The 27,935-nt window shown below is 48.0% G+C and overlaps 1 protein-coding gene across 5 annotated transcripts in view; it reads right to left on the reverse strand.

Annotated features, from left to right (window-relative positions):
- TMPRSS9 (transmembrane serine protease 9) overlaps positions 1-26,333 on the reverse strand; it is a 154,907-nt gene extending 128,574 nt beyond the window's left edge. For 2 of the 5 annotated variants that reach the window (XM_085639793.1, XM_085639790.1), the window contains exon 1: positions 1,266-1,513. The gene's annotated coding sequence lies outside the window, so the exon portion shown is untranslated. Of the gene's footprint in view, positions 1-1,265; positions 1,514-26,075 lie in introns of those variants that run through there. The other 3 variants (XM_085639794.1, XM_085639792.1, XM_085639791.1) reach the window with 3 other exon arrangements.
- Between the last annotated feature and the right edge of the window lie 1,602 nt (positions 26,334-27,935).

Genomic DNA, 27,935 nt, shown 5'->3' on the forward strand with positions numbered 1-27,935 from the left:
CATGCTATTTTCTCGGGCTACCAATTGTTTAATTTGTATTTATGTGGGCCTTCGCCTACAGTTCACAACGTGAGGTGGTCGTTGTATGGTGACCCTTGAGCACTAGCATTAATTAAGATACCTATTGGAGCTACTTTTATCACTCCCCTGCGCAGATTTCCCCTACTACCGGTCCTGTTTTTGTTTAAGCTTGGTAAATAAAGTGATGGCAGCGGAGTGGAAGGCAAGCACTTTTTTGTGGAAGTACGCAACTTCTGTCCAATTAAAACATGTCCTCCTGGCTCCCAACATGTGGTGGGGCCAAAGCACCCTATAGTGATGCTCACATAATTGTCTTGTAACTGTTGCATTGTCAAGCCAGCCCAATAATCTAGCAATTGCCCAACGGAAAAGTGAGTGGGCGGAAGCAACGGGGCATGACCTGCAACGGATGCTACACTCTCCATGCACGTATGTACTCCTGCCCGTGTACATGACATCTGGTGCGCATACAGTCCGTGCTCCAAAACTGCAAATTACCTAGAGTTCCTAGGGGAACAGTAGGTGGTAGCGGCCATGTTTCCCTCCTGGGGCACGTTGGTATTACAGAAAAGGTTACAGATGTGTGTGCGTGCCTTTACTGTAATATGGATTGCACCACACACACATTTCATGCCTGCATGATCACTTGGGAGGCTTTACGGGTGACACATGGGTGTCCACACCACCAGGGCTCCAGCCTGGGACCTCAAGCTGACGTAGGTATAAAGGGTCCGCACCGTTGGTCCACCCCAGTGCTTTGTATGAGCAGGTACTGCCAATTACGGAGTGTCAGCACTTGTCGTGTAAAGAGATGGAGTAGTAGCACTTATGGAGTTCCCTTAAAGTACTCTTTGATGGTACGTAGACGCACGTATATATTTTCATGTCAAGCACTGGAACAAACCCCACACACAGTTGACTGCTATGACCTAAATCAACGCTACCCTCCAACACCTATTCCTCCCCCCCCCCCCCCACACACACACGCACACACCTTCACCAGTCAGACACACACAGCGCCAGAAACTCAAGTAATTGCGCTATAAATATTAAAACAACGCAGGGTACAGCAACACAAAAGACGGACTAGCTTTGGCCCACATTGGCTGTCATTCTCCCCAGCACACACTGGGCCTCCTGTCTGCAATCCTCACAATGGCCGCCTTCTCCGCCTCGTCCTCAGTGCCCGCTCAAGGGGGCCGGTGCCAGGGAGCGCACACCTGTCATAAACTTCCTTTCGCTACCTGTCTGTTGATGAGATCACTCAAATAGTTTCTCTTTATGGAAGCCATCCGGGCATTGGATATCTGCCTTTCATAAAGGTCGTCGGCTGAGGGAGGGGGTGTAATTATTCCAGGCTCCCTCGGATGTCTTTGGCACAACAAGGCGCCTATGACCCGTCGGCACAAAGGGGCCATTCTCTCGGCGGCCTCTGTTCCGGGAAGGTGGCCCTACGAGGTACGCCTGGGGTCAGTGGAGGATGAACCAGTCATCTACGGCGAAGCAGCCGTCTGCGGCATGACGTCACAGGCCGGCGCTGCCCTCTGAGGCCTGTGCCAGCAAGCTCCCCGGATTGCATTCCAGAATCTTCCATATCAAACAACCTCATTAAATCTCGCGAATCTTAGAAAATAAGTGACAGGGCGGGTCAATAGGTTGTGCACCTACTGCAGAGATGTGCGCACACTGCAGATTAACTTTTTCAAATCCTGGCGGGGAGACTCAGCCTTTCATCCTTCACTTGTTTAGAAAAGAAGCACTGTTGAACTTGAGTAATGATAGCAGTGGTTACTTAAGCTGGCAGTGGACATGCACCTGAGCCATAAAAATAACCAACACTAGAGCAACATGTCCCTATTAACTAACAGTGTTTATTTACCAACCTCGCAAAAACCAAAGGAAATGATGGACGGAGTGTTGAACATTGCAAGCACTCACCCCCAGTCAACTGATCTGGGTTTAATCCATCACTGTTCTTTAGCCCACTCTGCCACCCCAGTTCAGACATGGCCATATTCAAATCAGTCTGACCCTGTGCCTCATGGGAACAGTCCAGCCTGAACTGCCAAGCCATGCCTTCCCTGGACCGGAAACAAGCTTCCTAGTACCGGTTTCTGGCATTTCAGCCGTCTTCAGCCAGGCTTGCTTGAATCCAGTGGCAAAGTGAGCAAGGGACTCACGTCTGAGCATACCCTGCCAACTTATGGCGAACTAAGCGGTACAAAAGGGGGTGGTGATGGACGGAGCATCAGAACCAATCAAACACTCGCACCCAGTCAACAGATCTGGGTTTGATCCATCACCGTTCTTTAGCCCACTCTGCCACCCCAGTTCAGACATGGCCATATGCAAATCAGTCTGACCCTGTGCCTCATGGGAACAGTCTAGCCCGAACTGCCAAGCCGTGACTTCCCTGGACCGGAAACAAGCTTCCTAGGACCGGTTTCTGGCATTTCAGCCGTCTTCAGCCAGGCTTGCTTGAATCCAGTGGCAAAGTGAGCAAGGGACTCATGTCTGAGCATACCCTGCCAACTTATGGCGAACAAAGCAAAAACCAAAGGAAATGATGGACGGAGTGTTGAACAACCTCCACAGGATGAAAGGGTGAGCCAGCACCACAGAGATCTCAACATGTGGCCACAGGTTGGATATATTTCTCTACAGCAGACATGACAACCCACTGAGCTACCTTTACTCCCCCATAAGATATACTGTGACCTATCGATGAGTGAATTGTAATTGTATTTATATAGCACTTACCTCCCATGGCGAGGCGTCGAAGCCCTTTTTCGTCGAGTAGCACGCTACTCCGGAACCCAAAAAGGATTAGTGGTGAATTAGTATAGGGAAATGGATTTGAGCGACGGACATGTTAGTCTGTTATTTGGAATAAAAAGGATAGTGGAGGGTTAGAAGAGGGGTAAGGGTTTGCATTTATATAGCGCTTGCTACCCCTGATGAGGTGTTGAAGCACTTTTTGGAAGGTAGCACGCTCCTCAAGGGTGGCTTATGCAACTCTTAAGAGAGTGGGATCAACTTTTTGGCCTACCGCCATAAATACCAAATGCATTGTATATATTTACGGCCACTGGAATTATTTAACAGTCGAGCACCATATTCTACTGCAGGGTCAATTGCAGCATGCAGGAAGGTAAACTGTGCAACAACACCTCATTCCATTAAAAGCACCCCTGCTGAACAAGGTTTGTGTTTATTACATGTGTTTTATTAGAAGGTACAGTAGGATTCAAAATAATGAACTTTAACAAGAGATGCAACATATCTGTGATTCTTCTAAAGTCCGAGTGTCAGTGGAAACAACTGCAGCTTTGAGAACAGTTACTTGTGGTGTGAACATGGATTTGTGTTAATAGTAAAATAAAAGAAAATAAGGCCAAGAAATTGTTCTAAGCATCCTTATTTGAATTATATTTAATATTTAAGGTTTTTGTTTTCTGTTGCAGAAAAAAGCCTTCCCCCAGTCCATGAAATATGAATGTTTAAATTATTTGGGTGCTTGGCTTGTTTATTTATTTTATTTATAAAGTTTCATATAGCGCGAACATGACCCCGAAGGATATCAGAGCGCTTTACAATTTGAGGGAGAGGAAGGTAATAGTTGCTGTACAGTTAAACGGCTAATTGTAGCAATCGACAGCTGGTGGCGGCTTAACTTTCTGCCACAGCATAGTTTAACCCCTTCCCTGCGGGGATAATTTCCCCGCGGTGCAGAAGGGGGTGGGGGGGGGGGGGACGCTGCACCGCTGTGCTCGTGACAAGCTCAGCTCGTCATGACTCACAGTGGAGCTGTGCTCATGACGAGCTGAGCTCGTCACGACCCCGCCCACTGATTAATTCTTCCGCACGCGGGGAATTAATCGCGCGTGGGCGGGCCGTGGCGACGAGCTCAGCTCGTCATGAGCACAGCTCCACTGTGAATCATGATGAGCTGAGCTCGTCATGAGCACTTAACAGGTTAAAGTCTGTAGCAATTTTCATTGCTTTTGATCCATTTGAGTAAATTATAGTGGACCATGTGATTGGCAGAGGAATTAATCCATTATGCATGACACTGAAGTGAGTCATATGGTAAGCTCCCCATGGTCTGCATAGTACCCAAAGTTCCTAGGAGAAGAGCAGGCAGTAGCGGCCATGTTTGCCTCCTGGGGCACTTTGGTATTACAGAAAAAGTTACAGATGTTCTTGTGTCCTTTACTGTAATATGGATTGCACCGCACACATTCCATTCCTGCATAAACATTTGGAAGGCTTTACCGTGACACATGAATGTGTGGCCTATGAAGATGAGGAAATGCCTTTTACCATCCAACATATCTGTGTTGTAATCCAGTCGTAATCCTACCTCATGAATATTAATGAGGTAGGTTGGATGGATGGACAGCCACTTCAGTTTGGAATTTTGTGAACTCATCAATCGGTAAGTAGGTAAATTTGCAAATTAAATTTCTATTCGCAAAAGACCGTGCACAATTTGTGACCACTTTTTGCAAATGCAAACTTTGTATTTCGGATCCAACAAAGTAGATCAGACCGCTCTGAGCATTTAGATATTCTGAAATCAGTCACTAATCTTACAGACCTTAAAATAGAAGATTACATTGCATAATGTGTAGGCCCTCATTACATGTTAGGCGAAAACGGGCATGGTATTTACCAGACTTGATAAATACCATTACTCGATGGTGAGGTATTTACCACAGGTGGTAAATACCTCCTATTTTTGAGTTTTTACATGAGGCAGAACATGTGTGGAATTGGTATTTTAACACACGGAATTAGCATGTTTTGCCTTTTATTCCTTACATTTTCTACTGACAGAGCCCAGAATCTATCAGGGAAGAATGTGAGAGGGATATCATTTTTGGCTAATAACTTGTAGGTATTTGAGTAGGGAGCAGAATTTAGCCCTGAAACCCTTGCGTTTGTTCTACCACTTCTGGTTTCAGAACTGTGCCTATTGGGTTTTTTTGTTTTGTGTTTTTAAACCAAAGAAGCGTTGACAGGTTCCTGATAATCACGGTTTGCAAAGTTTCTCAGTTATGTTTCACCCATGAAAAGATTTTCTCCTCACTGGGAGATATTTTACAGAATAGCGAGTCTTACTTATCAGCAAACGCAGCTCATCTGACAAATGTTTGGAGAATTTTCTTTCTAGACTAGCTTTTGTAGAACTATTTTTCCATATGCAAAGATATACATGCCAATTTCTGAGGGGCGGCTCCTCCGCTAAGGCAGAAGAGCGTCGCCCCACTGCTTTCAAAGCAGTGAAAAAATAAAAAAACAATATGATAACTTTGTTATTATCATTTTATTTGTGGTAGCTGCAGGGCTGGGTTGGGGCGGGGCAGGGCTGGGGTCGATTACGATCGACTGCGTTTCCGACCTAGCGATTAGGATGTCGTATTGAGACAGCCTTTCTGAATCTGTAGTTCCAACATGGATCGACTGTCGGAATCTGACTTTGGGGGCCCGTAGCAGGCAATGGGAGGCCGACCGAACGGTTTTCAGAACCATGGTAATCAGTTGGTCGGACTCCACGAACCAGTCAGTCGGAAAGCACTCCAAAACAGATTCAGTCGGAATGCTTTCTACACTACATAATTCGTAATCGGCCCCTAAGTGTACATGACTGGCCGCCCGTCGGGAGGGGGGGGGGGCCAACAGCCATGCGCACTTTGCAGGTCCGTCCCCCCAGGCTGCATTACACTGCCCAGTGAGGAACATGCCCAGGCTCCTGTTCCCTGTCTGAGCGCCAAACCACAGTGCTCGGACCAATCACAACGCTGCACTGTAGCACTGTGATTGGCTTAGGGGAGGGAGTCTGTGTGTGCTTCCAGTTCCTGCCTCCATTCTGGGACATCGGCAGATAAGTGGAGAAGAGACGTAGACGGCCAAAGAAGTAAGTGTTTTTTTAAAATTATTTTTTCACCCCCCCGCCACTGCAATTTCTTCTCTGCAAATTAGCCTTTTGCTGAGCAAATTGACTTTGTGAATAGGGAGAGCCGCGAATACTGGATAGGAAGCCTGATGCAGAATCATTTTCTTAAAGTTAAATAAGGACAATTTCAATAAATTGTCAACACTTTAATGATTTTTCCGCTGAAGCATCGAAAAGAAATACTTTGCAAGGTAATCACCCTAGCCCTCTGCGAAAATCACAAAAACCCCAAAAAGACAGGTGGAAACAAGAAACAGGAGGGAAAGCATTAGGGTTCATAGAAGAGTAAACCAGAATCCAGCAACCCAAGACGTAACAATGTCCTGAAACCTACTGACGAAGATGCAACTAGTGTTTTTCAACAGTTATTTCTGAACGGGACGGTCCGACTGGTATTAATACTGTAAGACGCCTAGAAGAATGGCGTGTACACAATCAGTGCACTCACAAACATTAGCATGGTAGAACAAAATATGTAGACTGACAGCTATGTAAAGCTTTGTAAGAAACCATTGTCACTATCTCTACAACCCTCCAACCTCTCAGTCTGCTCTTGTATTGGCCAGGCCATAATGACTGACAGAATAAAGAACCAATCAAAAGACCACCTTCTGTCCAGTTTCTATATTGAAAAATGAATAGAAATAACAAAATAAATGGCTTTCTATATGTATTTATCCGAAACAATTAGTAAAAATTGATATTTGGAACATCTCTCATGTGGTTAATACATCGGCGAGTGTAAAACTTTTTTTGGGAAATGTTGGAAGCAGAGCTGGCTGTAGGGTGGTGCAACTGATGCAGCCGCACCTAGCCCGGACCAGGGGCGTGGTATTTAAAAATAATTTAAGAGATTAAGGGCACCTGTTGTAGAGTTACTTGTGTGTCCTTGTGTTTTATGTGAAGATAACTCTGGTGATTAATATTCCTGCTGGAGAGGGATCAGAGTTTTGTCTAGTGGCAGTTTTGATGCGTCACAAAGTAACAGAGGGTTAATGTGCCTGCTGCAAAGAATGTGTCCGATGCAGATCACTGATCCACGGAGATCCACAGGTAACCACCTTATCTTTAGAAAACTACTCAAGAATTGGTTCTTCCCCACATAATCAACAGACGCAAACAGAAATACTGAGCAAATCCCTCTGTATATACGTATTTATTTAGACCAAATATATGTACCTATGTGTGTATTGCTTTGTATAAACATGTATAATAATTATGTTTTTACAAATATAGATATTTGTTAGTTCTGCGTAACAAATGTACATATTACTCATAGTTACATTATTCTATGTTTTTAACATGTATATAAGTGACTGCATAAATAAGTCTTTTATCATAACTATCTACAATTGCTTCACTATTGAATAACAAAAAACTTTTAAAAAATTTAAAAAGTACAACATTTTAAAGTCTGAGTTCATTAAATGCATCTTTAATCTACATATACTACCTTCTTTGTTCATTTATATACCTTCCATGTACTTACGCATCTATATATTTATTACTTTTCTTCTAATTCAGCATATCCAAGGCACTACCCTATTTCTCACACTATACCGCTCTCAATATATCCTCCACCTCAACTCTGACTCATCTTAAACCTCTTTCTACTACTCTTTCCAATGCACTGCCTTATTTCTCCCCTATACCTCTATCAATATATCCTCTACCTCTGCTTTCATTCATCCCAATCCCCATACCACTACTATGATCCCCAGGATATGGACCTTTCTCTCCTCTGCCCCTCCTTGCATCACCTCATACCTCTTTTACTATTCCGATCTCCTAAACAAGCCTTTCTAACCCTTTCCCTCGGACTCTACCCCCTCCACCTCCCCTTTACTCATCCCAGGCCCCGTCCTACTGCTATGAACTAAAAAAAAAAAAATCTTGACCCTTCTCTCTTCTATCCCTCCACTATCCTTCTCGATCCAAATAACGGACTAACATATCTAGCACTCAAATTACTTTCATATTTCACTATACTAATCTACCACTAATCCTTTATTGGTTCGACAGCAGCATGCTACTCGCAGAAAAAACGTTTCAACACCTCATCAGGGGTAGCAACAGCTATATAAGTGTACACCTTTTTACTTCTTCTATCCCTCCATTATCTTTTTCAATCCAAATTATTGACTAACATATCCACCACTCAAATTATTTTCATATTTCACTATACTAATTAACCACTAAATCCTTTATGGGTTCCAGAGAAGCGTGCTACTAGCTGAAAAAGCGCTTTGACGCCTTGTCAGAGGTAGTAAGCGCAATATAAATGCAATTACAATACAATAATGTAGATAGCTCAGTGGGTTACTGCTTTTGTCACAGATTCTTTTGTTACTTGCAGTTCATTAGTTACAATCGTAATCTTGCACAGTGAGCTATGAACTGCCATCAAAGAGCTTCATGCAAACTGCTTACTACAGGTTAGAATTTTGTTTTTTTCCCTGGTCATTAATAATCCTAATGTTGCTAAAAGGAGTTCGATTGGATAAAAATACATTCTTATTAGTAAAGCTAACCCCAGCCACTGTGGTATGTTTTAAATCCTGAGTTTGTGCTTTTCTAGACCCAACATTCTTAAAATATACAGCCAACTATAATGGATAACTTGATTCCTACACCTTGTAATCCTCATTGTCTTATGTGACATTTCCTATAGACTGATTTACACATGGATGATTCATTGCCTTTGTATAATGTGCTTGTGACGTAAAGTGCTCTGACACCCTACACTGGTATGAGAGGGGCTATAAAACAAATGAAATGTCAATGAGAAAGGCTCTACGGAGAGATGAGTGGCGCTTTTGGAGTGTGGTAGCGAGGGAATCCGAGGAGGAGGAGGTCATTGGTGGGAGGCGGCAAAAAATTGTAGCACGGGCGCCACCAGCGCTAAAGTCGGCCCTGGTTGGAAGAGTAGCCTCTGGGGTGAGTGGGTAGGCTCATTGCAGCCGTGTGCAAAAACATTCCTGGAAGCAAGATGACGCAGAGATCTTAAAGGGCCCCTAATGGGGAAATCTTAAAAGGTCTTGGACGGGGAGATCATCTCACGAGACCGCAAAGGGGTAAGAGAGGTTTCTAGGCATGGGGAGCACAAGGAGTATGGGGTCAAATGGGGATAAGATGATTAATATCTGGTTACTGTGACCCAACAATGCATAACACACACCAGGGAAACCTTGTGTCTCCCTGGTGTGTGCTATGCAGCGAGGTACATTCTTGGAAGATTCATTTAACTGTAGAAATGGAATACATCTGTCAGAGGAGTGAGAAACAAGAGGGTATTAGGTGACTGAAGGGGGCTTAAGAGATCAAAATAAATCATTAGCAAAGCCAACATGTCCAGTGTTACCTGCCAGCCTCTTAGCTTTATCAGTGCTTGTCAGGGGTATTGTAAAATGCTTTGTTTGGATGAGCTGCCAGACCCTCACCAATACAAAAGAATAGAACAAAAAAAACTAGCTAAAAACATTTTTTTGGCCTCAAAAAGCACAAATAACCACGAGTGTGCAGATGTCCTCTTGTAAAAGAGCAGAGTGCTGCCACTCACAGTGAAGTTAGCCAATGACTGAAGAGGGCTGACCTATTTTCACATGCTGTGCTTCGTAGTGAGTGGAAGAAAATGCTAATGACAACAGACCAATGGATAACGAGGGCACATTGATACCTCTATAAAAAAAAATATAAAATTTGTATAAAATTGAAGGCTCTTGGCAAACACCAGATGCAAAAATGCAAGTTTTTTTTCATGCAGAGAAAGGAATCAATCCATTGAACAGAAATAAACAAATCTCTTACAAAGAAACAATTCAGTAGCCAATCCCAACTGACAGTCCTTCGAAGAATTACCGAAGAGTTCTTCGAACAAATGACTCAGTCACAGGCTTTACTGATATTGGACAAGTGTAAGGACCTTCTCATGGGTGTTTATCACCTAATGCTTCTGATGGCTGCTCTTGGTGCTCCAGCCAAAAGGCCACTGGGGTGAGACAGTATGATCCCATCCCACTTCTGGCCAGATTGGCCACTTCCATGAGGAAATGGGATCCAATCACCCCTCTTCAGATCCAATGCTCCCAGAAGAAGCAATAAGTATTTTCAATTAACTTCCAGCACTTAAAAAACGCTCCATACTAGAACCCTCAACTGTCCCGCCCGCAAACTGACCACTGTAGACTGACCACTCTCTCTATGAAATGCAGACATCTACCAGAAAACACAGCTTTTAAAGAAAAAACTCTAAAACCATCTGTCTCAGAAAGCACATGCATGTCTGGAAATCATTCCACCCACAATGAAGAATCTCTAATTTTGTGACACTTTCAAGAATGGATCAAAAAGTGTGCTAACACCAGGACAGATGTGCCTTTCAACTGGCCAGTAACTTCGAATGAGCTACAAGTGTAAATATTCTGCATTTTGTCCTTATTTCATTGGGTAGAATTGTTTTTATCTGCAAGTGTTACTGTGAGAAGTTGGCCTGGCATATGCTGTCTCCTAGTTATAGGGACACCTTGCACCAGTCCAATTCGACTCCTATTGATGATCAGTTTAAGACAACCTTTAAGAAAGCTATCCTAGTGGTAGCTGTGGAGAGCAGCCTTCAGGCTAAGTCTTGAAGGAGTGTTAAGCTTATTGTTTTACCATAATAACCTCTTGAATAACCAAATGAAAGAGTAGCCCACACAGGTATATATATAAAATATATGTATTTATTCTAGACAGAATCCCACAGTCTCTTTATGAAGCTGTGGCAAAGTTACAATATCAAACAAGCATTGATAGACACAATAAATAGCACTATTAACATTGGGCCCCAGGGGGGGACCAAACCATATACTAAAAAAGTGGTATAAGAACCACGACAATTCTACAGGCAATGCCTAGGGCATTCAGAATCGCTGGCCCCTTAAGAATCCACCCCAGGTTATGAGGAAGGGGACCCACGGGAGGCGCGTGCAGTGCAAGTAGCTGCTATCGGGATCTCTATTACAGCCTATGGAGAATGTCGCGGTTGGAAATAAACAGTTTAAAAATACTTCTAGCAGGAGTACAAAGTTAAAACTTTAGACTTAAGCTTTTGAGATGCCCACTACCACGAGAGTACTGAGGTACCACTGTTACCTGCCCCAGGGAAGCCGGGTGCATAGGTCGTTTCTGCTGTCGGGTCGCGGGCTGATTTTCAATGGGAAAGTAGTCAAAAGTTCTGCTAGCCAAAAGCGTCGATGATGCCGTGAAGATCAAAGATGTGAAGATTGTAGAGAAGAACCTGAAAGCAGAGGGGACAGAGTCTGGGTCACGCCAAAGTGACCAGGAGGCTCAAAGCAAAGAGCCCTTCGATGTCGGGTGCTTCAGGTGGAAAGTGGTGTAGCTTGGATCTGCAGCCACGGGCTCCGGGAGGCTTCAAGGAAGGCCAGCTTCAGGAGGGCGACTGTCCCACATCGGATGAGGGTCTCTGCGGTGTTAGTGTCCGGATTGGATCCACTAACCCTTGGCAACCGCAACCCACGAAGAGTGAACAAATCTTCTACAGTGCAGACCCACGAGGTCTGGGAGAGGTCTCCTTCAAGGAGACTGTAGAACAGGCCTGGAGCAACCAGGGGAACTCTTGTTTTCAAAGATAGACCTCCGCTAGGGCCCACAAGTTGAGAGACAAGGGACCGCGGGAGGCGGCAATTTGGCGTGCATAAAAGGGTACCCACGGGCCACCGGAGGGGGCTAGGGCGCTGGTCTTTGGTACAATTGCTGTAGAGTGGTTGGCTCATAAACGGGCCAAAGCACAACTTTCCCACTGGTCAGGGTTGTGTGCTATACAAGAGGTGGCCGGTGTCTCGGGGTATTGGGGATCTCGGCATTCACACGGTCCACGGTGCCCAAACTCGTTGAGCACACTCACTGGCCTCTGGGATGCGCTGGAAACCCACCTCAAGGTTTCTGGAAGTCGTCGAAGTTCGTGAGAGCAGCGAAGTTCCAACCAGGTCACTTGCAGTGTTTCAGGTGCCTGCCAAGCAGGGGGATAACTCCTGTATCCCAAGGGAGATTTCTTCCGTCAGCTGGGCAGCAGCAAGTCGAAGGTCAAGACTGTAAAGTTCAAGATTAATCTGAGGCTCTGGGGCCACGTTATTCACCTTTATCCCCAAGATTAGGGGAGTGTCCAGAGTAGTGTCCACCAATGGTAGGTGAGGCGGGAAAGGGTGGCTACACCCTCTCCCCTTTGTGTGTTTCCCGCTTGGGCGAGGGGCAGGATGCCCCTGAACCGGTTCCAAGCGGTGTATGCAGAATGAGGCTTCTGCAGCTGCCTACGTGCAACTCTGAAAGGACTTTTGGTGCACCCACCCTGTTCCAATCCACATTATCCTGTCTGGGGAGATGCTAGCACCTCCCTGCCACAGGAGCCCTATTGTCCAGCTGGCGAGGCTGGGGTTTTCCCCAGCAACAGCCAGCCAGGGTCGTGTAGGTGGCGGGTAGCAGCCATTTTGTGAAACTTGTGCACTTTTAAATTGGTGTCTAAATTCTGCCGCTTTTCCCATATCGCCCCTCTAGCAGGGGGGGAATCATACCCTCATGCCCATGGCTGGACTGGGGGTATGATTCCTACATGTTTGACATCAAACACGATATGGTTCTGTGTAGCCATTCTCAAGTTATCGCGATATCGCAATAGACTTATAATGCGGTTAAGAGTATATGGTATGGCTACACTACAAACAACCCAGCAATGATTTTACGAAGGTTGCAGAGAGGCCCTACTCATGTAGGGGTCCCCCCTCACACATACCTCAGCACCCTGCCTTGTAGGATTACCAAGGCCTGCTATAGGGGTGACCTATGAGAGTATATGTGTTGTAATGGGGTGGGATATAGGATACCTATATCCCTGTAAGGGGTGCCAGCACCCCCTTACCCAGACTACAGTAGTGGTCTCAGTTTGTATGGCTGTCCCAGGGTGGCACAATAAGTGCTGCAGCCCTGGTAGGCCTACTGAGGGGCCCATGCCCTGGGTACATCTACAAGGGACTGTCAGGGCATCCTCAGCATCCAATTAGTTTGTACCTAGGGTACTTCACATTAATTTTAGGGAGAAAGCAGATAGGCTGGGGTCCTGGATAGCAGGATCCCAGCCAGACTAGTCAAAAACCACTCAAATACCAGGCAAAAGGTTGGGGGCAACCATTAGTCAGATTCCACCTTCTTACAGTTACCATCCTTTTATTTAGGGCGAACTAGACCCGAAGGTATCAGAGCACTTTACATGAGCACCAGTTGTGTTACAGACTGAGATATTAATTTTTTGTTAGGCACGGGGAGATTAGGTGATTTGCCCAGAATCACAGGATGTCGAGCGTCCCTGCCAAGACTCGAACCCGGATCCCCAGCATCGTGGTCAACCGCCCTAGCCATAAGACCACATCCTCGCCCTCTTCTTTGGTCTGTATGACAATATCATATATTATTATTTTTTTGTGTCATACAATATGATATTTGCCCTAGGTTCAAGGCACTTCTCTTCTTGTGTATGTATACTCACATCTATCTGCGCTGCAGAGTACATTAATACAATCACAAGCTTTTGTACAGTGTACATATTTACAAGTATTCTACACCGCCACTTTGTCACGGTGTAACTACCTGCTAATGGGTGCTCCTCACATCATACAAAGTTCTTCATGCTGACTGCCAGGGTATTGTATTGCACCATTTATATAGCGCTTACTACCCCTATGTAGAGCACTAAAGCACTTGCCTACATAGATAGCATGCTGCACCTTGAAACGGTTTTGGTTGGAAGGGCGTTTGTTGTCTTTGTTTTGATCCTATGTGGGAAGTGTTTCCATGTCGTGCGTGAAGACCACCGAGGTGCAGTTACCGTGTGCTGACATGACCAGCCTTCACGCCACTAAATAAGGCCAGATCAGGTGCCTCCCACCAGGCGATTGCTCGCAGAAACCATCAGAATAGCTCCCAGCAGTGGGTTCCTTTTTAACGAAGATCAGCAATAAGTGTTGCCTTTTCCTTTTAAAGTTAAGGCAAAGCTGCGTTTATTTTACATTACCATCCAGCTGCAGATAACAGAGTCTGATAGTGAGCCGTGCTCCACTCAGATGTATGACCCCTGGGGCCACAGAGGGTCTGAACTGAAGCACTGGGGCATTTAAGTCTCAAATAAAAGTAATTCTCAACTCAATACTGGAGCACGAGAACAAAATGATATTTCCGAAGGCTTTTTTTTTTTAAATGAGAGAAAATTAAATAATAATTAAGTTAACTCTTCGTTTTGATTTTCTCCATTTTCAAAGTGTCACATTTACTATCAGCAGGCCTCTTGCTCCAAGTGGCTGTTAGACACAGTGCCATATGTATGACTGAAAAATTGTCATTTTCTTTTAAATGGGAGAAATTTAAAGTGAATATTCTTTTTCCGTGAAGCATTGTTTTAATGATTTTCTCAACTTTAAATTACGCCGATCAAGTCCTAATGTTTTATGAACCATGTTTCTTCACTTTACATTCCTCACATTTAAACAAATGACTGTATTTTCATGTTATAAATATGACACCATGTCTACAGGCCACTGACAGTAATATGCCTTTTGTTTGTAAAGAAACTTTGACATGGGAGAAAATTAGAATGATTAGTTTTATGTAATGCATATAACCAAAGTTAACTCTTCAGGTGAATTTCCTCCCATTTCAAAGTGTTGCATTTACACACAGCAGGCATCTTGCTTCCACTGGCTGGTAGACACGCTGCCATATTTATAACTTACAAATACAGCCATTTCTTTTTAAATGGGAGACATTTAAAGTGCAGAAAATGTTTCCATCTAGTGCAGAAAAATGTTCCTTACTATGAAAAGTTTTGCAGAACATTTTTCTGCACCTTAAGCTTTTCCTATTTGTATGTTTCCGTTGTACATGTAACAGTCCTGTGCCACAAGTACATACGACACAGGCTCTCAGGCACTCATACACATATATGCCATTCTTTCACACATGTTGATACATCCACACAGACCATACACGCACTGACACACATAACAGCCCTATCATGGTACCCCTAGTCACAATTTATTCAAACCATAGTATCAGGCTCCATGGACATTAGGTTTAAATTCAATAAAGCTGGGTGAGGGGGTGTCTGGTAACAATGCCTGACCTTCCTGGTCAGTGTCACTGCTTTCCCCTGTGCAGCTCCACCGTTGAGGGACTGCCCTCTGAGCCCGAACTCCGTGCCAGGTAGGAGTTCGGGCCCTTCTGCACCCGCAGGCTCCTGCCTTCGCCTCATCGCTGGTGGTCTAGTGGAAGAGCACTCTGCTCTTCTGCTGTTCCACTCTGTTCTGTTTACTCTGTGCCCATTTTTTCTCGGTTTGCTCTTTCTGTTTTGCTTTCTCTTTTTCGCTCCTATTCTGATCCTTTTACCCGCGCTCCCCGCCGTCCCCTCCCCCTCAGCTTGTCGCTCCTGCTTCCGCCTCCCAGCTGACCGCCCGACCCGTACTTAATGGTGGCCGCGTGCAGTGAGCGCGCCACTGGCAAACTTGTCTGCACCTGTCCGTGAACAGCGCCAGGGACCCTGGTCTCCCGACCCGCCACCGGTACAACTTCAGGACCCTTAACCCCGGGCGCAGCAACAACTGTCAGCTCTCGACGCCGAGCAACACACAGGGCCCGATCTCCTGCCGACACTGCCGCCGCACCTTCACCCACTTCTGGACCCTAGCAATGGCCCCAGCCCACCAGACACCCACCAGCGCACACAAACCACCGAACTGCATCCTAATCAACGTGCACTCTCTGCACAGTCACGCCATAGAAATCTGGGACTTCCTCAACACTCACACGCCCGATGTTGCCTTCCTCACAGAGACCTGGACCAATGCCAACTCTGCACACGACATCGCAACCGCCATCCCAGATGGATACAAGATCCGGAGAAAAGACCGCCCCACCCACCCAGGAGGAGGCATCACCACCAACCACAAAAACTCCCTCCGCATGACAACCTCCGCACGGATGACGCCTCACCCCCCCCCCCCATGATACATCTCCACTTCCAGATCCAGACCAACACAAAACTATGCTCCACGGAACCCTAGTCTACAGACAGCCTGGCCCCCATGCTCCGTTCACCAACATCATCGCCAACCTCATCGCACCCCACACCCTTGCCTCCACAGACTGCATACTACTCAGAGACCTAAACTTCCACCAGAACAACCACGACGACCCGAACACCTCCGCCCTCCTACAGAACCTCACCAACATAGGACTGAAGCAACTTGTCTCCGCCTCCACTCACACAGCAGGACACACACTCGACCCAGTCTTTGTAGGAGGAAACAGCGTCCTCCTCAGCCACACCACGGAATTGCTCTGGACTGACCACCACTGCATCTATTTCTCCTTCAGAAAACCCACCGCACACAAGCACGCGTGCCGCCACCCACACAGAAACTGGAACAAAATCACTGAAGAACACCTCACACCCGCTCTCACCAGCACTCCGCCTCCAACCACGCCAGACGCCAACACTGCGGCAAGCAACCTCCACTGACAGATCACCAACTGCGCCGACACACACGCCCTCCTCTAGAAGGCTACAGGACGACAACAAGAAAGCAAGCTGGTTCTCCACCACACTCCAAGAATCCAAGCGCTCCGGACGATACCTTGAAAAGACATGAAGAAACAGCAAAACCCCCGAAAACACGCACTGCCTACAGAACAGCCACCACCAACTCAAAGTCACAAAGAAGAACTTCCTCCAAGACAGAATCCTCTCCAACGCTTACAACTCCAAGGAACTCCTCTCCATCATACAGGATTTTGCCAAACCCGACAGCGAAACAACAGATGTCCCACCATCTCAAGACCTCTGCAACAGAGTCAGCTCTTTCTTTCACCTCAAGATCAAGATGATTTCGACAACTTTGATGACCAAGACCTCTGCACTGCCTCAACTCCCACCCCCAGTGACGTCACCCAACAGACCCACCTAACCTGGACACCTTAGAGACCAAAAGGAGCATCCACTCTGGAGCAACCTCAGACACCTATCTGCCCCACATCTTCCACAGGGCCACCACAGCCATCGCACCCGAGCTACGTCGAACAATCAACTGCTCCCTCGAGACCGCCACAATCCCCGAAGACTGGAAGCATGCCGAAGTCAACCCCCTCCTGAAGAAACCCTCCACATGCTCGACAGACCTCAACAACTTTCAGACCAATCTCGCTGCTTCCATTCGCAGCCAAGGTCATTGAAAAGGCCGTTAAACACCCAACTAGCATACTTCATCGAAGTCAATGCCGTCAAACATCTCCCAATCCGGACTCCCCAGCAACCACAGCACAGAGACCGCCCTCCTCGCTGCCAGTGACAACATCCGTGTCCTTCTCGACCAGGGCCAAATGGAAGCCCTCATCCTCCTGGACCTAACAGCAGCCTTCAACGCGGTCTCCCACCGAACACTAGCCACCAGACTCCGCGACGCCAGTATTCGAGGAAATACCCTAGACTGGATTCACTCATTCCTCACAGGTAAAACACTGAGTCAGACTCCCGCCTTACCTCTCGGAGCCAACAGAGACCAGATGCGGAGTACCCCAGGGATTCTCCCTCAGCCCTACCCTCTTCAACATCTATATTGCCCCCTCGCAACCATCGTCAGAATCCACGGGCTCAACATCGTCTCCTACGCCAATGTCACCCAGATCATCCTCTCCCTTACCAATGAACCCAACATCACCAGACACAACTTTCAAGAAGGGATGAAAGCCGTCGCAACCAGGATCAAGAACTTAGAGAAAACAGGTGTCCTCATCCTCGGCTCCACCCCCTCAGCTTAGGACGACACCTGGTGGTCCCCCGCCCTTGGAAACCCACCCACCCCGACAGACCATGCACGTAATCTCTGCATCATACTAAACTCATCGCTCACTATGAACTGCTAGATCAACGCCGTCTGCTTAGCCTGCTTCAACACCTCTGCATACTCCGTAGAACCTTCAAATGGATCCCCTCCGAATCCAGAAAAACGGTCACACAGCCCTCATCACCAGCAGACAGGACTACAGCTATGCCGGAATCAACAAAAAACTTCTCTGCAAGCTCCAGACCGTCCAGAACGCCGCAGCCAGATTAATCCTAGACATCCCCCGGCACAACCACATTACCCAACACCTCCGCTATCGCCACTGGCTCCCCGTCGAAAGTAAGATAATTTTCAAGCTGCTCACGCATGCCTACAAGGCCCTCCACAACATCGGACCATAATACCTCAACAACCATCTCTCCTTCCACGCCCCAAGAGAAACCGCCGCTCAGCCGACCTCTCCCTGGCCATAGTCCCACGCTTCAACAGGAACAGAGTGGGTGGAAGGTCCTTCTCCTCCCTCGCAGCCAAGACCTGCAGCAACCTTCCCCTCCACTTCCGGCAAAGCCCTACACTGCTCCAGTTCAGGAAGGACCTCAAGACCTGGCTCTTCAGATGACCCCCAACGGAGCTACACACAAAACCCCCTCCCTAGCGCCTTGAGACCCTAACAGGTGAGTAGTGCGCTTTGCAAACCCTTGATTGATTGGGTGTGCGAGTTATTTGGCATTCAGTAACTCACAACGATTTACACTGATCAGAAGTAGCTCTCATTACAGAAAAGGTTGGAGAACCCTGGACTCTCTACGCTGACCACTACAAAGTGCTTTGGGTCCATTTGTGAAGCAAGGGTTAATAACTACGAGTATTGACTGGCTGTGCAGAACAACCTGCTATGTTAATGCCCTCTGCGCGTCTACGGTCTTCAACAGCCCTCCGAATGTTTCTGAAGCCATGTTCCATATGTGGTCCACAATGGTGTAAACAGAGTTAATGTAGGCTGGACAGTGTACAGTCATACGATGGCTTCCGAAGTCCTGTGTCAGATATCCTACACGAAGTAATACAGAACATGACCTGCTTTGAGAGCAGCAACACGGAATTGTACCTTATGAGTAGCTCACTATTATTTCTATTGATTTAATAGCATGTTTTATAGAGCAAACCAGACGTAAACTTTGGATAGAGAGAGCTTGATGTAGGTTCAAGCTGTGTTTATACATACGCATGAATATCAGTCAGTGGAACAGGCATATGGTATGGTCAAATATACTCCGACAATGACCTCAACTAAAGTCAATTACCCTTCAATGGTGCACACTACATTGGGATCAGAGATTAACTTAAAGTTTGGTGCCTGTATTGTAAAGAACAGATCTCGAGGCTGATAGTGGTGGGCTCACTGCTCATGCCTTGGGTGACCAGCTTTTGAAAACCAAATACCAGGGCATTCCACAAACATAAAAGTTGGACTACAATTTTCCATCAACCGAGGAGCACCAAATGACTTAATTGAAAGCCCCAAACAGAAGACATGGAGAACAAAGCCCGAAGGGTTATTAAATGCAACTTTTACACACTGTATCATCTGTATTAATTGCTAAAGGCTGCTAGCTAACTCTTCAATGAAACACATGAAAACCTGAGTTCCTCACTGTTCGCTCGGGCCACTCTGGCAACCTGCACGCGCAAACTACTGAAACTCGCTGGGACAGATGGTGAACATAACAGAACGTGTATTTGTAAAGCACACATGCACCCAAGGTTATCTTGGCACTGGACACATGTTTATTGTGACCCAACAAAATGGGTCGTTTTATCGACCTCAAAAGGATGAAAGGCTGAGTGTACCCACAATGAGTTGAACCTGTGACCATGAGATCGAACACAGGCCCCGACATGGGCGCATAAGTCCACTAAGCCACCAGACACCGCAAAACAGGCACTGTCCTAAAAGTTCTGAAATACCAGGTTACCCTTTTATTTTACTCTCATGGTGAGGAAAACATTATGACACATATAGTCACGCGAAGGCAGGAAAGGTGTTTAACACGTCTCTCCACCTGGACCCCCAGTAGTTTCAGACGTTTGCTGCTAAGTTTAACCAATTTGCATACAGGTAACCATGGGAAGAGCCGAGGTACCCTTCTGGAGGCCATGTCCATTCAAGGCAACCGCCGTTGCTAGGGAATGGGCCGCTTATCGGCGGATCTGTCGGCTAAGTTGGAAGAGCGCGGCTGATCGGGCTTGCGTAGAAAGAGACAAAGGAGGCTGTGCAGAATGTGTCCTTTTAAGGACAGGTCCACATGGGATTGGTCCAATCATCCCCATTGTGTCGGTGTCCGTAGCGAGCCGGCCCCACCAGGGGTAGGAAAATGTATCGCATCAGGGCCTGCAGTGAGCCGGTATCTTCAGTGGCGTAACAAAACTTGAGGGGGCAGCCCTGCAAAGTACATGGAGGGGGCGCCTCACAATCCAGACCCAGTCAGAAGCTCTCAGACCAGGAGCCCGCTGCCCGTGTCCCCCCCCCCCCCCCCACACACACCAAGGGGCATCTTCAGGCATGAACAGTGCAGCACATTGATGCAGATATATATAGGACTTGCGCTGATTCAAAGTCAACAAAAGTGATGCAAGCTAGTGGAAAGTCTTGATAAACTATTTACTTTCCACCCAAAACTTTTTTGCGCGGGACATTTATCGAAATGTAACACAAATACACTTCAGACACCTGCGCTCCGCTTCACTCGCCCTCGCACACACCCCTGCATCACCCGCAGTGGTGGCCGCTTCTACATCGCTCCCAAGATCTACAACAACTCTCCTCCCCCCTCTCCCTCCCCAGCTACGTACAGCCCCCTCGCTGGCAGACTTCACAAAGAGACTCAAGTCCTGGCTTGTTGACGTAGACACAGCGCCCAGATACCCCTAGGGGTGACCGTGTGCGCTTTACAAACGCTCATTGATTGCAATAGCACTTGTTCTACTGTGCAGGGACTGCTCTGGGTCAAATGGGCGTTCCATGGTTAGCACATGGACATTCCCATACTGCCCCAAGCAGAGGTGCTGACGTCAATGCCGCGGCATTAAACTACACGAGTATCTCTCTCAGGTCAAACACGTTTGACAGGGGTTCGTTTGCAGACAGACACATGCCTCCGATTTCACAAGCCGTACTGGCTCGGACCAAGCACAGCAGGATTGTCATCCTTTCAGCACTACAGGGACCAGACAGCAGCACTATCTCTCCGGAAACACAACCTAAAGGCAGCAGCTCATTGTTTCCGGATACATTGAATTCAAACGTTCAAGCCTTGCACAGCAGAGCTATCCCTCATACACCTCGTAAAGTGCAGGCCCACCTCTCATCTCGGAGACACTGAACGAGCTCACCCTTAGACTTCAGGGGGTCCTCCCAGGGGACCCACACCCGACAGAACATAACACCGATCAACAGAGTGAGGTGCTTAGAATCACACCAAGTACAGAGTGAGGTGCTTAGAATCACACCAAGTGTCAGCAAGGTGCCGGGATCATGTCACTGGACGTCTAGCCCTTGTGCTGCATGTCTGCTCTCCACCCTGTAAATGTAGTTGAGCTTATATAGCGCACAGCTACCCGCTGTGGGTTTCCCGGCGCTTGCTTAGGGAACCCGTCCTGGTATTCCCCTGTGAGATAGCAGGGTATCCACAAGGTGAAAGTCAGGCATCCCGCCGCGAGCACCCTGCACTGCTAGTTCTCTGCTGGACATCTCATCAGGCATTGTTTGGAGTCGCTTGCGTTCCTTTCATTTCTTTGTTTGCATGTAGGGCAGGTCTGACTCTTGCAGAGAACACCAGGTCTTCACTCACTATTTTTTCTCTCACTTCCACTTTCTTTTGTATATCTTAATTCCACTCACACTTTCAGTAATTCGGTTTTATTAATCCGAATACTGTGCTGTTAGAAGGGGGTTTCTCGCCAACTGGACCCCACCTCTACATCCTAAGTAGACCGCTGAAAACCTGAAGTGTGGGGGACTGAAGTGTCTCCGAGGCACACTTAATTAACACAGGAAACCTTTTCACAGTTGACATAGAGCATGGCATTATATATTTTATTGCAGTTTAGAAAAGTCCGCCAGACCCAGTACAAAGAGAAAGCACTAGCCACCCACTGGATCTGGGACGTGACTGCCTCAGAGCAGACGCCATGGTTGTGAAACAGGTCCTGATGGGTTAAGTCCATCCCAGACTTTATGGACACCCACAAATGGAGCATTAAGTAAAATGACCCAAAGCGGAACTAATGTCCATACAGAGGGATTATTCGGAATATCTGGCATAAATCCAGCTCTCGTGGGCCGACACTGGACACCCCTGTCGTCCTCATCATTTCTACAGGTTTAATATAAAGTGAATAAAGAAACCATCACCACATGCCCATACGTGGAAACATCTCCTTTAGCGCCTAGTGTTCCTAACCTCATCTCTCTACCTTCTGTGAGCTATGGATTTAAAATACAAATGGAAAAACACGGATTCTCTGCTGTCACCCGCCACCTTCAACAAAACACTTTGGAACATAGCCCCAGAGGACACAAAGTGGATAATACAATATTATATGGTGCAGCTGAATAAATTATTCAGAAAGGTGAGGGGAATTATGCAGCATATTGTACAATTAAAAGCAGACAAAGCAACCGGCTCTATTATTTTATTGCGATTTTAACAACCTAATACAAAAGGGATGTTGGTTCGATACTAATGCGTGTTTAAGAAACAATCTGATTTTCTACTCCTAATATCACTCAGCAATGAGCACTAGTTTGGTTTTACTTTGATGCGCAGGTAATATTGCATTAACCCTTTCCTTCCTGCCTCCTAACGTACAAACCTATTGTAAAGAGATACAGTTTTGCGCCCACCAGAAGACAAACTTACATACGCACACTTCTTATAATAAAAGGTGTGCCTCATTAATTAGTCACACCACATCTATGTTCTAAAACGGGTCTTTTGCCTGGGTTTCCAGGAGCACCTCTTCCCATACGGAAACATACATGTAACACCCATGATCTCTGCCGCATGTTTGTTATTCGTGGAGCTCTGTTGAAACAAGCGTCTCTGTGCACAGTGCGGGATGCCAACACATCTGCGTGAATAAAACGTGCATTTTCACAACAAGGGGTGACGCGTCCTTTTCTCTCTCTAGGAACTGCGAGTTACTATTGGCTTTGTCCCTGGAGATGTGGTCCTCTGGGCGAGTTCGCACAATGTGGGCAAAGCTGTCACCCCGTCCAATGGAGGAATTCCTTCAGTAGCTGGATTCTGCTGATAGGGGCCGGTTCTTTAAGTGCACAGCACTTTACCTAATGCGCGTTTACTATACAAATTGTGTACAAAAGGTGGGTTGTTTCAAGTGAAGAAAAGTCCTGTTTACGAAGCTCTGGGACCTGCTAATACTGCACCCAGCCTGGATTGATTCCCTGGGAGGTCGATCGTTCATAAATACGGTCCAATGGCCCCTTCTTTCCGGCGGCCTGTCACGTTTGAATGTGCCCGATTCTTAAACTCCGTGCATCCGATTCCATAGGGATGCATTGCTTACTGCTCGCAGGTGAAAGTGCAGGTTTACACAACATGCCCTTTATTTTTTTTATTTTTTTAAAGATCCCCCACAGATATCGTGCCTGACCCACAGCTGCGCCCCGAGCGGAGACCCGAACCCCACAGTCCCAGGATATAGGGGGACCCCAGGCACCGAAGGAGACCCGAGGATTACAGACCAGGATTGCTGGGGGCACAGGTCCGTGAAGGTTACAGACTCAAGAAAGAGTGCGTGCATAGACACACTGACAAAGAGGCGGTGAAGGTTAAAGACTCCGAGGGTGTGCATAAGGACACGGACAGAGAGGCCGTGAGGAGTGCATAGGACACTGAGAGGCCATAAGGGTTACAGACTCAGAGGGCGTGCATAGTGCAACTGACAGAGGCCATGAGGGTTAAAGATTCAGAGGGTGTGTATAGAGACACTGAGAGGCCATAAGGAATGCACTGTGACACTGACAGAGAGGCCTTGAGAAGTGCATAGGGCCACTGACAGAGGCCATGCGGGTTACAGACTCAGGAGGGTGTGCATAGGGACACTGACAGAGGCCATGAGGAGTGCATAGGGACACAGAGAGGCAGCGAGGAGTACATAGGGAAACAGAGGCAGTGGGGAGGGCATAGGGACACTGGCAGACGCCGTGAGGAGTGCATAGGGACACAGAGGCAGCGGGGAGGGCATAGGGACACAGAGGGAGCGGGGAGGGCATAGGGACACAGAGGGAGCGGGGAGGACATAGGGACACAGAGAGGCAGCGGGGAGGGCATAGGGACACAGAGAGGCAGCGGGGAGGGCATAGGGACACAGAGAGGCAGCGGGGAGGGCATAGGGACACAGAGGCAGCGAGGAGTGCATAGGGACACAGAGGCAGTGGGGAGGGCATAGGGACACTGGCAGACGCTGTGAGGAGGGCATAGGGACACAGAGGCAGCGGGGAGGGCATAGGGACACAGAGGCAGCGGGGAGGACATAGGGACACAGAGGCAGCGGGGAGGACATAGGGACACAGAGAGGCAGCGGGGAGGGCATAGGGACACAGAGGCAGCGGGGAGGGCATAGGGACACAGAGAGGCAGCGGGGAGGGCATAGGGACACAGAGGCAGCGAGGAGTGCATAGGGACACAGAGGCAGCGAGGAGTGCATAGGGACACAGAGGCAGTGGGGAGGGCATAGGGACACTGGTAGACGCTGTGAGGAGGGCATAGGGACACAGACGCTGTGAGGGGTGCATAGGGACACAGAGGCAGCGAGGAGTGCATAGGGACACAGAGGCAGCGAGGAGTGCATAGGGACACAGAGGCAGCGAGGAGGGCATAGTGACAGAGGCAGCGGGGAGGGCATAGGGAGACAGAGGCAGCGGGGAGGGCATAGGGACAGAGGCAGCGGGGAGGGCATAGGGACAGAGGCAGCGGGGAGGGCATAGGGACAGAGGCAGCGGGGAGGGCATAGGGACAGAGGCAGCGGGGAGGGCATAGGGACAGAGGCAGCGGGGAGGGCATAGGGACAGAGGCAGCGGGGAGGGCATAGGGACACAGAGGCAGCGAGGAGGGCATAGGGACACAGAGGCAGCGGGGAGGGCATAGGGACACAGAGGCAGCGGGGAGGGCATAGGGACACAGAGGCAGCGGGGAGGGCATAGGGACACAGAGGCAGCGGGGAGGGCATAGGGACACAGAGGCAGCGGGGAGGGCATAGGGACACAGAGGCAGCGGGGAGGCCATAGGGACACTGACAGATGCTGTGAGGTGGGCATAGGGACACAGAGAAGCCATGATGAGTGCATAGGGACACTGACAGGCTGCGAGGAGTGCATAGGGACACTGACAGAGGCTGCGAGGAGTGCATAGGGACACTGACTGATGCCATGAGGAGTGCATAAGGACACAGAGAGGCCATGAGGGTTAAAGATTCAGACTCAGAGGGTGTGCGTAGAGACACTGACAGAAGCTGTGAGAAGTGGACAGTGACAGAGGCAGCGAGGAGTGCATAGGGACACTGACAGAGAGGCCATGAGGGTTACAGACTCAGATGTTCTGCATAGAGATACCGACTGGGGCTGTGGGGTGCAGACCGAAAGAGGGTGGCATAGGAATACGGACAGGGGCGCTGGGGGTGAAGAGACCTTCACCAGGTGTTGCGGAGGGCTACCGACTAAAATGGGGGTCACAAAGATACTGACGGGTGGGCTGAGGGATAGACTCAGGGAGAAGCGTATAGGGACACAGAGGTGCAGACCCAGAGAGGGGTGCACATATACTGACGGGGAGGGGCGCAGACTCCGAGGGGTGCACGGATACTGACACGCAGAGGTGGGCCCAATGAGGGGCGCTGGGGGGACAATGGCACATGCAGGGGCGCTGAGGGAGGTTCTGAGGGACACTGACATACTGAGGGGGGGCTGACACAGGCGGGGGCACTTGTGCACACTCAGGCACTGGGCACAAAGACGCTGAGGGACACTCACAAAGGCTGCCGAGGCCCCCTTACGTCCCACCCACCTATATATATATTTGGCCCTATAAGTGTTTCAGGGGGGGGGGGGGGGGTTCTGCCACAGAGCACAGGGGTGCCAACTACCGAGAAAGGGATGTTGAGGGGTCAGGTCAGTCTACAAAGCTCCTTACCTGCTCCCTGGTCGCCTCTGTCCGCTGTTTGATCCTCGTGCAACGAGGGGTGCCGGGTGCTGCACAGTGGGGTGCAGCTCTCAGACACCCTCGTTCTTCCCTCTCTGGCCCGTCTTCGCCTCTGCCCTCCTGCTGGTCCTAGCCGAGCACTCTCCTGGGCGCACCTCCCCGCCGGCCCCGCACTCCCTGTCCGCCTGTTACCTGAGGCCCCTTTTGTACCGGGCCGAGGGAGGTGCGCCTGGGGTGGTAACCTGGACACAGCCTTAAAGGGGCAGGCCGACAGGAGAGTGGAGAAAGAGCAGGTCGTCTGCTTCCTCTCCGATTGCAGCCAAAGAGCACTTCTGCGGAATAAAACACCCAAACACACTTCCAAGCTGAAGCGTGAGCGGGGCCCATAATTTGAGAGAGCCAACCTTGTAAGGCCGGGCGTTTATCTTGGCGCTGGAACGTAGCGCTTAGAGGCGCTTTGTTCTGTAAGCGAATTTGGAGATTTTTCTGTTTTGAACTGCAACATTTATATATAGCGCTTACTGGCATGTGTGGGACGCTGGAGCGCTCACCTACGCTGCACACCGTGCAGGTGTGTGGTTGGAGGGGTATTTCCACGTCGTGCGTGAGGACCATCGAGACGCGGTTATCATGGGATGGGATGCCGAGCTGAGCAGGGGGGTGGATGAAGAAAAGTTGGTTTGCGTGCGCTGCTCAAACACCTGTGTATTTCAGCATGATTTTCTCTATTTATAAAAGCCCTGACCGACCGCACTGATGGCCGAGGTCATCCGGATCCCGTCTCAAGGCCTTAACTTTTCACCTACAAAGCATTGCGTCCAGGTGTTTTCGTCTAATCAGTCCCATCGAAGCAAAACAAGACTACAACACCCAGAATGCATTAGGCTAGCACACAAAACTCAGTGGAAACAGTGTCCATAACGACCTGGATGAAGGTGGACATGGACTAGAAACTGAAAACATTTTACTGCAGCAGGATTATCTCAGACAGGTGAATCCGTCATAGCCCACAACAGTCGAAGTGCATGATAAAAACGTAGGGGAACTGTGGTGCAGCATGAAATGGGGCGGGGTCAAAGGTGTGGCTAAAAAACCCAAAATATTCTGTACTTTTTTTGCTCTTTCACCGTCCAGTTGCCACATTTAAAATAAGGTGCAGCGTAAATTAAAAATAAATGTATAAAGTTGCTTCTCAGTGGTACACTATAGTACATTCTGGAAACCTCTATTAGTTAGTGCACTGTAGAGGTGTGTGTGTAACCAGAGACAGATAATGAAGTCTTGGTGCAGTGGCGAATAGTGACGTGTATTATTAATGCTACAAAGGCCATAGCCTGTGACAGAAAGCACAGAGAATATGTAAGATATTATTTTAAACTTGCATTACACACAGTACAAGATACACTGCTAAAAAAATGCCCAAAAAGTTTTATGATAAAATAGTGCTTTGGAAAATATAGATTTAGTAACACCCAGACTGTACGTAATGCAATTTTGTTTACATAACTGTCCCATCTTCTCCTCTCAGGGGTAGTAAGTTCTATATAAATACATTTCCAATGAAAAGCACACACTTCACAGCTCAGTTGTTAAATCTTTGTACTACCGCTCGGAAAGAATAAATGTTTGTCATCACAAAGCTTCCACTGATTGGATCAATTAAAGCCAGTACCGCTCCCAAGCATACTTTACATATGCATATCACCCTTTACATTTGCAGAATTAACTCGTTGCTCACATTTGTATTTCGTTCAGACAAGCAGGCACCCTGGCAGGAAGGCGTGTTTAGATGTCTGCCTGGCTTCGGTTTCACAGCACAGGAGACTCACTGAATGACACTTCAGCTGAAGC

Source organism: Triturus cristatus, chromosome 12 (genome assembly GCF_964204655.1).
Source record: "Triturus cristatus chromosome 12, aTriCri1.1, whole genome shotgun sequence".
Classification (NCBI taxonomy): Eukaryota; Metazoa; Chordata; class Amphibia; order Caudata; family Salamandridae; genus Triturus; species Triturus cristatus.